Raw genomic sequence first — 15,494 nt, forward strand, 5'->3', positions numbered from 1 at the left:
TGCAGATCCAAGTAAAAATCTGGATCTAGTGAATTTAAATGTGGTTTTATAATCCCATGGCCTTGACGGAGGTTTGTGCTGTAATGTTTGTGTATTATATAAAATGCCTTCATTGTCATTTACGTTGTACAATAACATTTGTTGTGCAACTCCAAAATGTTCTCCTATATAGACAAGTATATATATATATAAAATAGTGCATGATGATAAGTAGTAGTAGTAGATGTTTTAAAGAAGTTCCAGTAAATAGTAGACAGCTCTTTGCATTGCTCTCACCTGTATGATGCTAAATGCTAAAGATGAAGCTCTGAGTAAAACTTTCCAGACAACCTGGGTTAAAAGTTTGTTTAACTTCTTGTTTTATTAGTTTCTCTCATTTTCCTGTTCTCTCTTCCTTTATTTCCTGTTTTCCCTCCGTGCCTCCGCTTCATTCCCTCTCTCTTTCCCTCAGCGTTCATCTGACGGTGCAGTTAGCTGAAGCACTGCAGTAAAAACCCGTCTAACAAGCTGCTGACAGCGCGCTGAATCAGGGGCAGAAGCAAAGAAAACCGTGGAGATGGATTTAAGTATGCCCCTCGTCATTAGCCTCAACATAATCAAATCATTTTACTCATTCAGAAGTTCTCGGGGGCCCGGGCCGGGATGACGAACGCTGTCGAGAAGGTTTCATTCTCCCCTCTCTCTCTCTCTCTCTCCCTCTCTCTTTCCCTCTCTTTCTGCCAGGAGAGCTATCGCTGCCGTCTGTCCAGCTGCCGCCGCCGCCGCCGCCGCTGCCGCTGGTGCTGCTGCCAAACGAGGTCACTTAACAGCTTTTAATTGTTAGTGTCTGTCTGCAGTCGCTCGGAAAAACATGTTGGCACCGCTGTTAAAAAAGGAGGATTTAGAGAGTTAGAGGTCGACTGCAGGTGAGACGACACGTCAGGAGGCGGAAAAACACCAGAATTCACTCTTCATTCATAATTTCACTTTGCGTCATCGTGTTTTAATTGAGAATAAGTTGTTTTGTGCCTCGTTAATGTCGCAGCAGGTTCGGTTTCCAGATGGAAGACAAAGAAGGAGTGAGTCAGGGTGAGGAGAGGTGAAGAGAAAGACGACCGTTCATCTGTCGGCTTCTTTCCTCTCCTCCTCTGGGACTGCTCATGTTTTCCAGAGCTGAAAAGTGTCGTCTCTGTTCCCGGCTCCACTTCGTCCTCTTTGTGTTTAAAGGTCAAGAGGCTTTTCATGCTTCTATCTCCCCCTGGTGGTTCACGGAGGAACAGCACAGCCGGTGGCGCACACGACTGCCTATGTGTTGTTGTTGGTTTTTTACACGGTTTTGGTTGGAGGTGTTAAAGGTGAAGACGTGGAATATTTTTTAAGTAAAAATTAAAAGTACTTTTAGCAGTTTGTTAATTCACATACAGACTTTGTATTTGTTTCTTTAATTTGTGTTTTATCCTGATGAAAGTATCATTGGGAGTCCGGGGTTATTCTGATCATCCTTTAATGCTTTTGATTTTGTCTATATTACATTTTTTTTGTTATTATATCAATCTTTGGAATCAGTTTTTATCAGCACAACATTTTCTATATGACCCCACGATTCATTTTTCTCTTTCTTCTGTTTACTCGGTGACATTTTGAACCCGACTCGTGATCTGATGACGCCGGCGTGAACCTCGACTCCTCAGAACTCAATAATCAATCGAAGTTTTCATCTCCTCGAGTTACTTCATGATTCCCGTGTGTATTAGTGTGTGTGTTTCTGTTTGTGTGTATATGCATGTGGGCAAATACATGCACGTGTTTTGTGTCGTATTTTTTGTATTCCATAATGTAATGTTCTTCTTTACATTTGTGTGTGTGTGTTTGTGAATGTACGAAAACACGAAAAAAAGTATAAAATAAAAAATACAACGATGATTGAGTAAGAGGTTTTTATTCAAAGACGCAGCTCATAATTTTGATTATTTATGTTTTATTTTAATGTCTCTAAACACATGAGATGATCTCTTCTTCCTCTGAGCATCAGAATTACTCTCCAGAAACAGAAAAACAGTTTTACTTAATTTCTTTAATTGCAAATACTTTTATATAGATGTTACAATTTGTGCTGAAGTAGAACTTAATCATTAATATTTAATTATTGCTCAATGATTTCTATTTTGATGTGCTTCCGAACGTACGTTACATTAAACTGACTTAATTTCAGAGAAGTCTGAATAATTATCTGAGACGGTAAGTTGTGAAAATTGTTAGTAAATTGGTCTCGACGACAGAAACACAAATTAATTTCATTTATTGGAAATATGGAGAGTGTGTTTGAATCTGCACTTTGCAAATATCGCGGTGTTATTTCTCTTTGTCCCTCCCGGGATCCTGTAGCATTGTTCATGCAGCTGTGGACATGATGGCGGTACAAGTGAAGAGACACACAAATATATACACACACACACACACACACATACACTCACACACATCACACACACATACACATCACACACACCTCTGACACACACAGCCGCCATATGTGCAGCGGGCGGGCGGCGGTGTTGATGAATTGATGTGGCGGGCGGCTCTTCTCCTGCCAGCTCAGGACACACAGCTCAGATTCATGAGAACCAGAAGTTCCAGAGAACCATATATATCTCAGAGGCTGAGTGTGTGTGTCTGTGTGTGTCTGTGTGTGTGAGACAGAGCTGCACATGTCTGTCACTGAGCTGGCCGGGCCCCGGGGCCTCAGACCAAACACAAACAAACAACAGCTGGACCCAGGGAATTCAGACACACACACACACGGTTCAGAGTTCAGTTTAAAGTTAATTCTTTAGAACTTAATTCTAAGCTTTTATTCAGGTTTAGGGAAAATTGTAAGAAATACACATTTAAAAAACAAAATTATGGACAAATTTCTTTTACATGAAACAATCTTGAATCATATGTTATGAAGCCGTAGATCTTTGAACTCCTTTTCTGTGTTAGGGTTGTGGCTGATATGATTGGTGTGTGTGTGTGTGTGTGTGTGTGTCTGAATTCAAAGGAAAGGGCCGTCGTGTTAAAAATGTCACTGTGGCAGAACAGGAACATTAATTAATTACTGGCTTCTTCTAAAACCCTAACATGTTGTGGAGCTGGTGAAAGAAAACGAATCACATCAGCTTTTATTTTCTGTCTGTGGTTCTCAGTTAATATCAGAAATGTTGTTAAAATAGTTTCAAATCCATTCTGAGGAAAAAGGTGTTACACCCCTAAAGAAACATGTGTTGTCTAAGTGTTCCTCAGCTTTCTGTCCGGCTGTTAAAAGAACAGAAGAGAAGGAGGAGAAACCAACATTAATACAAATCCTCCCCCGGCTGATGACTCTGGTAAAATATCATCTTTTTACAGCTTGTCAGTGATAAAGTGACGAACCAACACACCATTCGTCTCAATGAGCCACAAGTCAGCGAATTCTTCTTCTCCGTGCTTTTGTAATCTCCATTTGGACTCAGTCAGAATTCACATCATTAATCCAGAGCCAACGACGGCAGCGTTTGATTTTTGGCCCATTTTCCAGATTAGGATCCAAACCAATCAGAGCAGAGTCTGTTTTTTGTTTTTTTTAATTCCTTTATTAGAATTAAGACCTGAAACTTTATCCCGTCTCCTTAATTTGTTGCAATTTTGCTCTGAATTGATTGTTAGCGTCACACTCAACTGTATTAGGTCCCATTTGTGTTACGGAGACGTCACTAATTCTCTCAAATCTGCCTAATTTATTCATTAAATTGTCCGATTCCGCTGCAAGAGTCCAGCAGCTGTAAAGAAATTAATTATGAGGAGACAATAAATTATTTATCCACGTCGGTTCCGAGGCTAAAACAGATGATTCTCATGTCTACATGTAGTTTAATGGTGTTAGTGTGAGGCCGGAAGTTTATATTACAGATCTTATTAAAGAAACTGGGACTGTTGGACTGATTTAAACCTGGAAATATGGAAAAATTGAATTCTAAAATATTAAAATGTTTCCTCAATCTGCATCAAATATTTAAATGAACTCTTTCTCCATTATTATTCACCAAAATGAATCAGAAGCACATGTTTGTTTGTTGTATTCCGTCTTTGACCCGACTGATTAATCCTGATCTGCAAAACAGTTAATTCAACATAATTAAAACTCAAAGTTTGATGAGAGGAACCGTTTGTGTTTGAGTTGATGAAACCGATTCCTCTGATCGTCTGAATCTTGTTTTTGAACGATATTATAATTGAATATGTTGATACTGGTGTCTCCAGCCCGGCCAGTGAGGATTTGTCAACTTGCTCTTTAACTAAACATGGGAGTCAATGAGGTTAATCATTTCCCCACTGGCTCCACCCGCCTCGGCCAATCTTTCTTGGTTAGGCCCCGGGGCCCATCCGTCACCGGGGGGAGAAAGCCTCCAAATTCACTGAGATCACCGACAGTTTTTCAGCCTCTCCCTCTGCTTACACTCAAAACAATCATCAGAGAAGATAAATATGCACAGGCAACGCACGGCTATCGCAAGAATTGCCTCTGTTCCGGGAACGTCCGGCCTAATCCGTTCTGCTCCATCATCCGTCCAGTTGACAGGGGAGGCTCTGCCCGGTGGTCGCCGGCCGGGAGCCTCACCGCGGGCCCGGCCCCGGTGGCCTCATGTCCTCGTGTCCTCGTGTCTTCCTGGACGCTCAGGGGGGCCGCAGCTGCTCGTCACGGCTGCTCCTGCCTCTCTCCTGTCGGTATCGGCAGCCCAAACTAAATAAAGATGTTTACTGACAGGCTAATGAACGGATGGGCCCTGGTGATTTAACCTTGATGAATGGTCCGCTCAGGTGTTTTCAATAACGACAATAAGCACTGCAAGCCGCAGGCCCACTGATACTGGTATAATGCATTATTAGGCCATTAGAGGCAGGCCAAGAGAGACCACTTATGCACTGGCCTATCAATAATGCGGTGTCCCAGTCCACATTTGGGCCCGGGGAATTAGTCATACTGATATTCTATTTAATAAAAAAATCACAAGACGACGCATAAAGAATCTCATTACATTTTAACAGGGTTACAGTAACCCAGGAGGACCGCGAGTTTAATTTTCATAAGAGCATCCATTCCTCAATTATGTCAAGCAGAGAAAATGTAAATGGCAAATGGAATGCTAACAATATCTAACCAGCAGCGCATCTGCAGGGGAGTAGGGGTGGGGGGGTGGGTACTGTGTGTGTGTGTGTGTGTGCGTGTGTGTGTGTGCATAGTTTCTGATCATGCAAGAAAGAAAAGCAGGACAGAGAAGCACACAATTTGCCAGTACTGTGTGTGTGTGTGTGTGTGTGTGTGTGTGTGTGGTGTCTGTGTAGAGAGCAGTGAATGCAGTGAGCAGAACTTCTAAAGATGTTATTTGATCCGTGAAAATTAAACTTATACCGGGTTTTTATTTTCTGTTTTTAATTTCTCAATAATCACTTTATTATTATTTTCTTCTCAACAAGTGTAAAAACACGTGAGAGTTTATTTGTTTATTTATCTGAATAAGATCGTCTGACAGCTGAGGACTCGGTGTTGATGATGACAGATGGTTTTGACCAGAATAGATTTCTCTATGCAGATGATGATGATTCAGTTCAATAGAGACGGTGACAGATGACGAGTTTGTTGCTTGTAAACGTTTCAATACAATTTGTGCCCTTGCGGCACTTTTGACTGGTGATAAGGTCGATACGTTAGTTAGAGAGAAGAAGAAAGAGCAGATTAAACCACATGCACGTAAACATGAGCGGCTTTATATCGCCTGGGTCATCAAATTATGAGATAGAACTTTCAAATCTTGGAGGAAATTCTTGTGCCAGATATTTCTCCAAAGTTAAAATGACAAAGAATGAAAGTAATAAAGAAGAGAGGTATACAAATATTAAGTGAATGAACTGATACTCTACACGGAAATGATATGAGTGTAAAAAGTCTTCATTAAATGTCTAATAACAACTAGACCTATGTTTTATATATTTTGTTGACTCGTGTACTTACATTATCCAAAATGTTTGATCCCAGAGAAAATTTCATTCAAGGCTACAGGACGTTTTATTTTGGTCGCCGTTTAATTTGCTTTGCAGCCAAATGTCGATGCACATGCAAGATAGAAAAGCAAATGAATTCCTTATGATGACATAAGAAATGAAGATGCTGTGTTATCAAATATCTGAGTAATGTTAGAATGTAGTTTATAGTGTTAATTGGCATAATTCAAATAAAGATTGTGACAATAGCTGTATTGAAATTGCAAATAAAATATCAATATCAATATAGTATGTTAATGTTTGTAAAACCTAAAGTTATAATCTAACATGTACGTCATCCTCTGAAAACAGGAGAAACGCTGGTGTGTGAGTTCTCTCCAACAAATCTTCACTTTGACGAAGCAGAACATGACGCACATGTGATCGGTGCAGGATTCATGGGGTTGGCATGAATACACACACACACACAAAGACAAACACACAAACAAGTGGATCAGTATATTCTGCAGCGCTTCAGACTCACATACGTCAAATCTTTGGTCGACTCGCAGCACGTTTCATCAAAAAGGCCCAAAAGACGAGCGCTGAAAGGTGTCACTCTGCAGCCCGGCACCCCGTCTCTCCCTCACACACGGGCTCACAGACTGTCAGTAGCTGTATTGGCATGTAGCTATCAGCACCCGGGGGCCGAAGGCGAGGGCCCCTGTAATAATAAACGGCTAATTGAAGGACTGCAGTGAGCAGAGGGGCGTTAGCGGGGCGCCTGGCCGCTGAAAGATCACTGCGGCACGCCAGCCAGGCAAGTCGCTGAAAGAGCCTATTACACCTCGCCTCTGTACCTGGGGCCAGTGTTAATGAAGACATCACACACACACACACACACACACACACACACACACACACACACATACACACACACACATATACCCTATACATCTGACCTGAAGTGTGAGGCACTGTGGCGTTTGTGTGACGACAGAAACACAAGAAAACACAAGATTTGGAACAAGATTTAAAGATTTTATAATAGTTAGAAGATAAAAGCTTCCAGTTCACATGCTAGTTGTTGCTGTTTTGCTTCTGAAGAATCGGAGTAAATGTGGTTTAGAGCACAAACTGTAAAGAAAGATGAAGGACACGTCTACGAAAAAGACGCAAAATATCCCGGATTCGAACGCTGCGATCTTGACGCTTTTGATGTCATTTGGAGTCAGCGTCTGCGCCATAGTGATCGTTGGGTGGAGCCGCCGCATCGAGGTCCCACCGATACACACACTCGACCAATCACGATTCAGTCTCAGCTGTCAATCATGACGTTTCACCCTGTTTTTATATCATCAAATAACTAATTGAAACCAAACTTAGCAGAAAAATTTCATTTGAACATACTTCAACCACGAAAAATGACAGAAACCATCTTTGAGAAGAATTTACTCGATGTGTAGTTTTTTGTTCGTTTGGTTAATGTCCCATCTGCTAACGTGGAGAAGGTGGGGTTTATGAGCAATACTACGGCCACCAGGGGGCGATCGAGATCATTTGGCTTCACTTTATATACCGAAGGTCACCATGAAGTTCTTTGCTTTTACCCTCAATCCGTCAAAAGCGGCGACCGTCCTCCCAAGACCGATTGAATTCGACAGTGGTTTGAGTAAATGCCAGAAAATAACGTGTAAAGTTTTAGTGCAGAGCAACGACGGAGGATCGGAACAAGGGAGCGACTGAAACAAATAACTTTTTAACCCAGAGGACTTGTTGCAAAACACCAAAAAATCTTATCCTGCATTTTTCCAATCTGCTCTTATCAATGCTGCTCTTCATTTCATGTCTTTGTGTGTGTGTGTGTCTGTGTGTGTGTGTGTGTGTGTGTGTGTTTAATCTTGTAGATAAACGATTGCAGCGTGAGAACCAGCCCCCTCCTCAGCCCTCAGTGACACTTTCAATACTCGCTGCCAACGAGCCAATCACAGACGGCGAGGTACGGTGGTGAAATGGCCAAAAGTTTTAGACAAAAAAAGTCTCTCTCGTATCAGCAACTGGAGGAAACTGCACCACAACTGTAATTTCTCCACCTCTTCTCCACACCTCTCTCCCACTGTCGGCCCCTGTCTCACCCCCTCGGAGGGTGAACCGAGGGGCCCCCGGGAGAAACAGCCCCTTATGTGGCGCGGATGAAGCCATGCAGAACGCTCATAATCTTTTAATACCCACACAGGCAGGAAAGATTAAACCGTCAGGGTGTTGACAAGTGACAGAAGAACCCCGTCGACTGTGTAAGTCGCAGCGGTGGACTCACACACACACACACACACACACACACTTACATTAACACACTGTGTGCAGCCCACCCCTCCTTTTCAAAATGGTCAGGGACTCTTCACCTCAATTAAAGCAATTGGCTTTCCAGATTGCTTCCCCAATACTTGATCAGGTAGCAGTAAGAGGCTTAGGCAAAATCATAGTGGTAATGAGAGACAGAGAGAGAGAGAGAGAGAGAGAGAGAGAGAGAGAGGGAGAGAGAGGGAGAGAGAGAGAAAGAGAGAGAGGGAGAGAGAAAGACAGAGAGAGAGAGGGAGAGAGAGAGGAGAGAAAGACAGAGAGAGAAGAGAGACAGACAGACAGACAGACAGGAAGAGAGAGAGAGAGAATTCATTTCAGTATTTATGTATTTTTGTACTGGTTACTTGTATTGATTATTTTTCACGATGGTTCCATTTTGCTGCACACAGTTACAATATTTCTTTAAAAAACATAATTTTTTGAATGAAATTATGATAAAAAAACATGTTATTAAGAAAACTGTTGAGCTGCAGATGTGTTTGATTCAAGGATAGATTTTCGATGGGAACTCAAACCGTCAGTATTGTGTTGCATCTTCTTTTCTTTGTATGCGACGGTCCCACAGTGACACTGCTCTTGTGTCCATTCCCAGCTGGGTGACTCGGGTGGTGGTGTTAGTTCAGGAGTTACGGTGTGTGTGTGTGTGTGTGTGTGTGTGAGAGAGTGAGAGTGAGAGAGTGAGCGGGGCCCCTCTGGCATTGTGTAGGGTCTGAAAAGGAGGTCACTGATTGAGCCTAATTATATTACATGTATCCTACTCAGGGCTGGTTAGGTCTGTGTGTGTCTGTGTGTGTGTGGTTGTGAGTGTGTGTGTGCTACATCTATCTTGTCACTTTGCGACTGACGACTCACACGACTCCATTTTTGTGAAAAACATACAATACGCAGTGTAACTTCGGCCACCAGGGGTCTCTCAATCAAAACAATAACCAAAAAAAGTGAGTGCTCTTAAGTTTGGATGACAAAATAAAACACAATCCATCAGGCGAGCGTCAGCGTCTCTTATCTGCAGTGACGGAGCCTCGGACATGTGGTGAACCCCTCGCAGCCGAAGCACCTCCTCTGCGCTGCAGCTAATCCTCCGGGTCCTGCGGCTGCTGACCGTGTTGCCGCTCGGCCTCATTTGTCTGCACAGCCGGCGCGGAGCAGAGAAGTCATATGACTGCATGCTGTGCACATCGGCCTAATCGTATGGAAGAGATGATCACAGGGCAGGAAATCGCAGCACAGGGCTAAAGGAAACAATCTTTCTGCACTGGCTTAAGCCAATCATGTCCTCTCTCTCAACCCCGCCGCTTGGCCTCTCGCTTGCCCTCCGTCTCCCTCCCCCCCCTCTCTCTCTCTCTCTCTCTCTCTTTCAGCTTTTTGACTTTAATTCTCTCTGTTTGCTCCCGGTCCTCAGATGAGACTAGAACTTCAACCACAACTTTACAAAATATACAATCATCAGTGTTGTCCTTAAATTCATAGTGTATTGGATGGTCAATATTTTTATATGTTCAACATTGACACCAGTAAAGAACTTTGTAAGTTTATTTTAGTTGCTTACAAAGAAAATCTGAATTAACTTACTAATAGATGACTTTCTGTGTATGAATCGTTAACTTATAGACGTGACATATATAAATATACAATGACGAACAACATGACGGCTCCGCTAAGTTAAACCAGAGTCTTAATCGCCTCCTGGTGGCTGATTGCATTGCAAGTCACAAACCGAGCCTCCTCCATGTTAGTAGATGAGACATGGACCAAACTAAACAGTCAACGCACTCATTAAATACATTTTTCTCAAAGTCGGTTTCGGTCATTTTAGGTCGTTCTCATCACACTGATGTTTGTTCACTTGTTTCTGTTTCTGATCAGTTTGGTTTTAATTTGTTTTTTGATGATATAAAAACAGTCTGAGACGTCATGATTGACAGGTTAGACACTACGTCCATCTTTATTTACAGTCTACGGGTCAGACTTGGTCACACTTCTTTGAAACAAATGTTGTTTTGCCAGATTTTCTACAACTGAGGTCGCAGTTATGACAATTTAATGCACCTTAAAAACATTGCCAAAACAAAAGAGAAACACTTTCCACAGTCAAGAGAAGAAGGGAAGTCTGGAATTTTCTAAATGATTCTGGAGAGTGGTATATTAATGGAACTGGTATAAAAGATTCACTACTGTCAGTAAATGCTCTGGAGCTTTCTGAAACTTCAGCTAATTAAAACATTAATGAATACACATGCAGCATTAACAGCAGTTCAACATCAGCAAATCTCTGATCACACAATCGAGGCACTAATTTGCTGATACGAGTTCTGATTTAAAAAGTCAACCTGTTCTGTCAAGTGAAACACGAACACTGAGCTGAGCAGCTTTTATTAAATGGAACCGAACAGCGGCCGTGATGTGGATCCGGCTCCGCTCGGCCCGACGTCTCGTCCTGGCTCTATCTCTCCATCAGTGGAGCAGCAGGTGAACCGGCCGACAGCTTTGTCCCGGGAAGCGAGGGATTCAAACGCTCAAGGTCAAGGTGCGCCGGTAATCCAGACAGCTGTGTTACCAGGATTAAGACCAGGCCGAGGCCGTCGCTCCCACCGCCCAAAACAGTTGTTGCCATAACCACCACGACCTGGGTGGGGGGGGGACGGATGGGTGGTGGTACTACTCTTACTTTTGAATGTCTATGTTTTTATTTGTTTCATGTGTTTTGACTTAAGGTTTTTAGTTTGTGAAGCACTTAACTTTGTTTTGAGAAGTGCTATATTAGTATTATATTATATTTATTATTGATATTATTATTTCAGCCGTAGCTCCTGCTGGAGTTTTGGATCAGAAAGGAAAACTTAAAGATGATAATTGAGCCGTTCAAGTCGGAGAGAAAGTGGATTCACAAAAACTTTCACTTTTTTGCAGCTTTTCGTCAAAAACAACTGCAGAACCCAATAAAGCTGCTCTCAGATCTGCACTGAAGTCTGGACATTTGTCTGAAACTTTCTGGAGGTTCTGGATGTGAGAACGCAAATGTCCGAGTCAGGTGCTCTTGACATTTTCCAGAACTTTCCTGCCAGCCCCTAAAATGTCAATGTAAAGTGAGAATTTAGCAGGAAAATGTCTGGACAACTCACAGCGAGCGAGAGGACGTGTTGATGAGGTTTCTAACACGTGATAGACGTGAACCTGGAAGAACACAAATATCTCAGGATGAAGAAGAGGAGCCGCACACGTAGAAGATGCCGAAGAAGACGTCAACTTGTAAAGACGAGTAGATTCGAAAACTTAATCTCTGGAGCAGAATTTAAACGTCATGTCGTGCCTCCTGCTGCTCTACAGGCTCCACCCCCCTCGTCAAAGATAATCTCCGGAAAATATCCGGACCCAATGTTCCAGACATTTTCCAGAGTTCATGTCTGAAAACGTGTCAGAAATTAAATTTATCTCAAAATGCATTTACACTTCTCATTATAAACCTAAACGCTCCGTATCTAAACCTTAAACGTGCCTCTAGAAGAAGAGAGAGGTGGGGGGACAATCCTCAATCTCTCTAAGATGTAGTTTCATCCACACACACACACACACACACACACACACACACACACACACACACACACACACACACACACACACTGTGACAGGCCCTCTCTCTCTCTCCTGCGGTCTGACTGATGTGGTGTTGCGCCCCGGGCCCTGGAGAGCACTAATTGAATTGGGTTCCACAGAATACTAATGGGCCTTAATGCTGAGATAACTGATCCTCAAACAACGAGTGATCATTGACAGCATGTGTTCCTGCTCCGTGATAAACATGTCACAGGAACACACGCAGCCAGTTGGTCGGGAAATTTATTCCTCCCCCATCATGTTCTGTCCCACCCCCTGCCTCACCGCACACGGGGATGATGTCACTATACTTGTGAGGACCCGTCAGGAGCCACAAACAAAAGTGCATCAGTGGAGAGCATCCAAACACAGATTCATGCATGTGCACAGAGTACGCTCATGCAAAAAATAATGTTCACACTCGTACGGACACATGAACACATGCAGGATTGTTCCCATTTCAACAAAAGGTGAATCATACTTTAGCAATTTTCAGTTACGCACTACTTTAATTTAACAACACACACTGAGAAAGTGGAAGATACACAAACACACACACAAGTCTTCCCACTGTCCCTTAGTTACTTTGGCGTTGGGTTCCTTTCTGACCGAGCAGCCTCCTCCTCCTCCTCCTCCTCCTCCTCCTCCTCAGTTCGTGCAGCAGAGACGACCTCAGTGATCTGATCAGTCCTGTCGCTGAGATGCAAATGGATCTGACAAATGATCAGATACACACATCACAGCAAAAAGGACGATCACAACCCCAGTTTGATGAAAAACACAACTTTTTAACGTAAAATTTGTCTACATAAGATTATATGTCTAATATCTTGATACGGATCGTTATCAAGATATTATTAATCATTGTCCGAGAGTCAGTTTGTAAATGTATAATTGGGTAGAAGGCAGAGCTGTTGTTGAAAAGTTACTATGCTTGAGTTCAGTGCACGAGCCACATGCACACGTCAGAATCCAAAGTCTGTCTGGTCCTGACGTGCTTTAGGGCCTCAGCTCTGACTGGACCATCACAGTTTGCAGGAAGTGTTTAGTTGCATGAAACGTTTGATTTTAATGACAGACGTCCAGAAACCTGAGTGTAATCCTGCAGTTTGAGCTGTTTCAAAGAAGAGGAGACGACTCTAATCTGTGCCGAGTCTTTTCTTTGGTTTAATTCATGTGTGGACACAGATATTTTGGTCCAGAGCAGCTGTCTTTAATTAGCATGAGGTCCCTTAAGCAACATCCCACAGAACGTCTTGGATAGAAGGTGTCGTCACCCACAAGCCCCGACTCAGCCAAAAACACCCCTGACTCTACCCACCCGCCCTGTGGTCCGGCCTGAGCCTCTGCCACGCTGTGTTTGGTGTAAAAACAAATCCCCTCAGTTCAATGGCAAGCTGAGCTAACAGCTTTCAATAGCTTGTCCTTCACCATCGTCCCGTCCAGCGACACCTCCACGTCTCTGACAGCCCCGAGCGCCGCTCAGCCTCAGTTATTGTGTTTTGGTTCAGGCCCGGCAGCCACGATTCAGCCGGGAGTTTGAGAAAATACAATGGTGGGAGCGAAGAGGAGGAGGAGGAGGGGGCTTTTTGGTGGACTGGAAACTGGGGGACGATGGTGAGAGATGTGGCGAGCAGGGAGGGGTTTTCATCCCCACGCCGTGTCCACATGTGTTGGTGGTTTTCAGGCGTGGCTTTGGACGAGGACGGCACAAACGCACGGTGCTCCAACAACAACTGCTGTAGGGTGGTACAACAATAAGCATCCTGCCAGATGTGTGTGGGCAGTGAGGACGCCTGCTAGAATAAGACGGTTACATTCAACCGGCCTGGGAAACAACACAGGACATTCTGTGGCTCCGTTTGTGAAGTGATGAGGAGAATAACAAATATTTGACCTAAATTGAGATTTGTTTTTTAAGGGGTCTTCTTACACTGTCCCAGAAAAATAATGCATGTAACAGTAAATTCTGTTAAAAATTCCCTGCAAACTTGTTGCCAACTGCTAAAGAGCAATATTAAAAAAACATTACAATAATCTCTTTGACCAGATCAATACTGATTTAACCAATATGTCGTTTCCCACATGTTCAGTATCACAGCCCTGAGGAACTCCTCACTGATCTGACCTCTGCACAAACAGCTTCGACTCTGCGTTCAACTCCTTCTCCTCCTTTTCCTCGTGGTGATTCTCACAGATTCTCACATTCAGACTCTCGGACTCTCGGTGCTGAGCCAGCGAAGAAAACAAACACACTGTCTCCCCCGAAACTTGTTATCCCTCCATGTTCTCTCTTCTTACCCACAGGCCCACCACCACATCGGCACCGAGCAGGAGTTGGTGTTGCAAGGTTTCACCGCTGGGTGTTTGTTTGTGGAGTTGGAGGGAAGCTGTCATGATGTCACCACCAGACGGCAGACAGGATTTTTCCCCCTCTCGCTCCTTCCAAGCCAAACAGATGAGATCAACTCATATTTCCTGATGTTCCCGTCTCTGTCGCCAGATAGAGCACCACAGCGTCCAGTTTAAAATATGGCACCGATATCTCAGCCCAAAGGCATCAGTATCTGCTCGTCTGCTCATTTACCAGTTGCCATATTTTTTTTACATGAAAATACAATTTCCCCTGTCAAGGCCCAGGGATCTGCAGAATCTCTTACATTCAGGGATGATGGTGATAAGGCTGCGGCTGTTGTCTGGCTGCTATTAAGAAAATGTGAATCTTTGAAACTGGAGAAGAACAAGAAGAGGAAGGAAAAAACAACCATAAAAATAGATAGAAACGCAAATGTTTTGGAGAATGACGCCAACGTGAGGATTATTCTGGAATAACTGGAATCATCAGCAGATCCACACAGACTCTTCCAGGAGGTGAAATCTGTGAGTTCAGGAAGCAGACATGTAATCTTGTGGTTGTTTAGTGACATCTACTGGTTTACAGATGTAGGTGGAACTTACTCGATGCATGACACATTCATCCAGTTGCGTTAAATAGTAAACAGACACATTTTATGTCCAGAAATGATATTGTCAGTATTATTATTGTCCTATGTTTTAAAATACAAATAGATTTCTATTGCCTTCATTTATTCTGCCCCAGCAAATCCCTTTAAAGTTTTTGAGATGGCAACAATATTAGAGCCTCTACTCAACGCACTGCTAATTAAGAAATCAACGTCCTCAATTTGACGACACATGCAAATACAGAAACACGCTGCGAATTTAGAAAACGACAAATTAATATTTCCAGGGGACAAAAAAGAAGTGATGAACCTGTAGTTCTTTAGTTTAACGCCTTGTGAAGTTCCATCACCACTGACATAGCAGACTCTAATAACTTCATTATACAGGTTCATCACTTGTTTGGGTTCCCTGGAAACATTTCCCTCGTCGTATTTGCATGTGTTGAGCCCTCTGGGCCTCCGTATCACACACTTTATTCATTTTTGTTTTCATTTATGTTGTTTTTCTGTGTATTTTACATTACAATCTGCCTCCCTCAGCATTTACACTCTTATTAAACAGATTTAACTCACATAACAATAGCATGATGCTAAATTGCA

At 43.0% G+C, this 15,494-nt stretch overlaps 1 long non-coding RNA gene across 1 annotated transcript; it reads left to right on the forward strand.

The window, feature by feature from the left end:
• On the forward strand, positions 1 to 1,902 carry LOC118113934. The gene is made up of 3 exons (XR_004697381.2): positions 1 to 566; positions 724 to 905; positions 1,025 to 1,902. It is a non-coding gene; the product is annotated as an uncharacterized LOC118113934 (long non-coding RNA).
• Positions 1,903 to 15,494: the final 13,592 nt, after the last annotated feature.

Source organism: Hippoglossus stenolepis, chromosome 8, assembly GCF_022539355.2.
Source record: "Hippoglossus stenolepis isolate QCI-W04-F060 chromosome 8, HSTE1.2, whole genome shotgun sequence".
NCBI classification, from domain to species: domain Eukaryota; kingdom Metazoa; phylum Chordata; class Actinopteri; order Pleuronectiformes; family Pleuronectidae; genus Hippoglossus; species Hippoglossus stenolepis.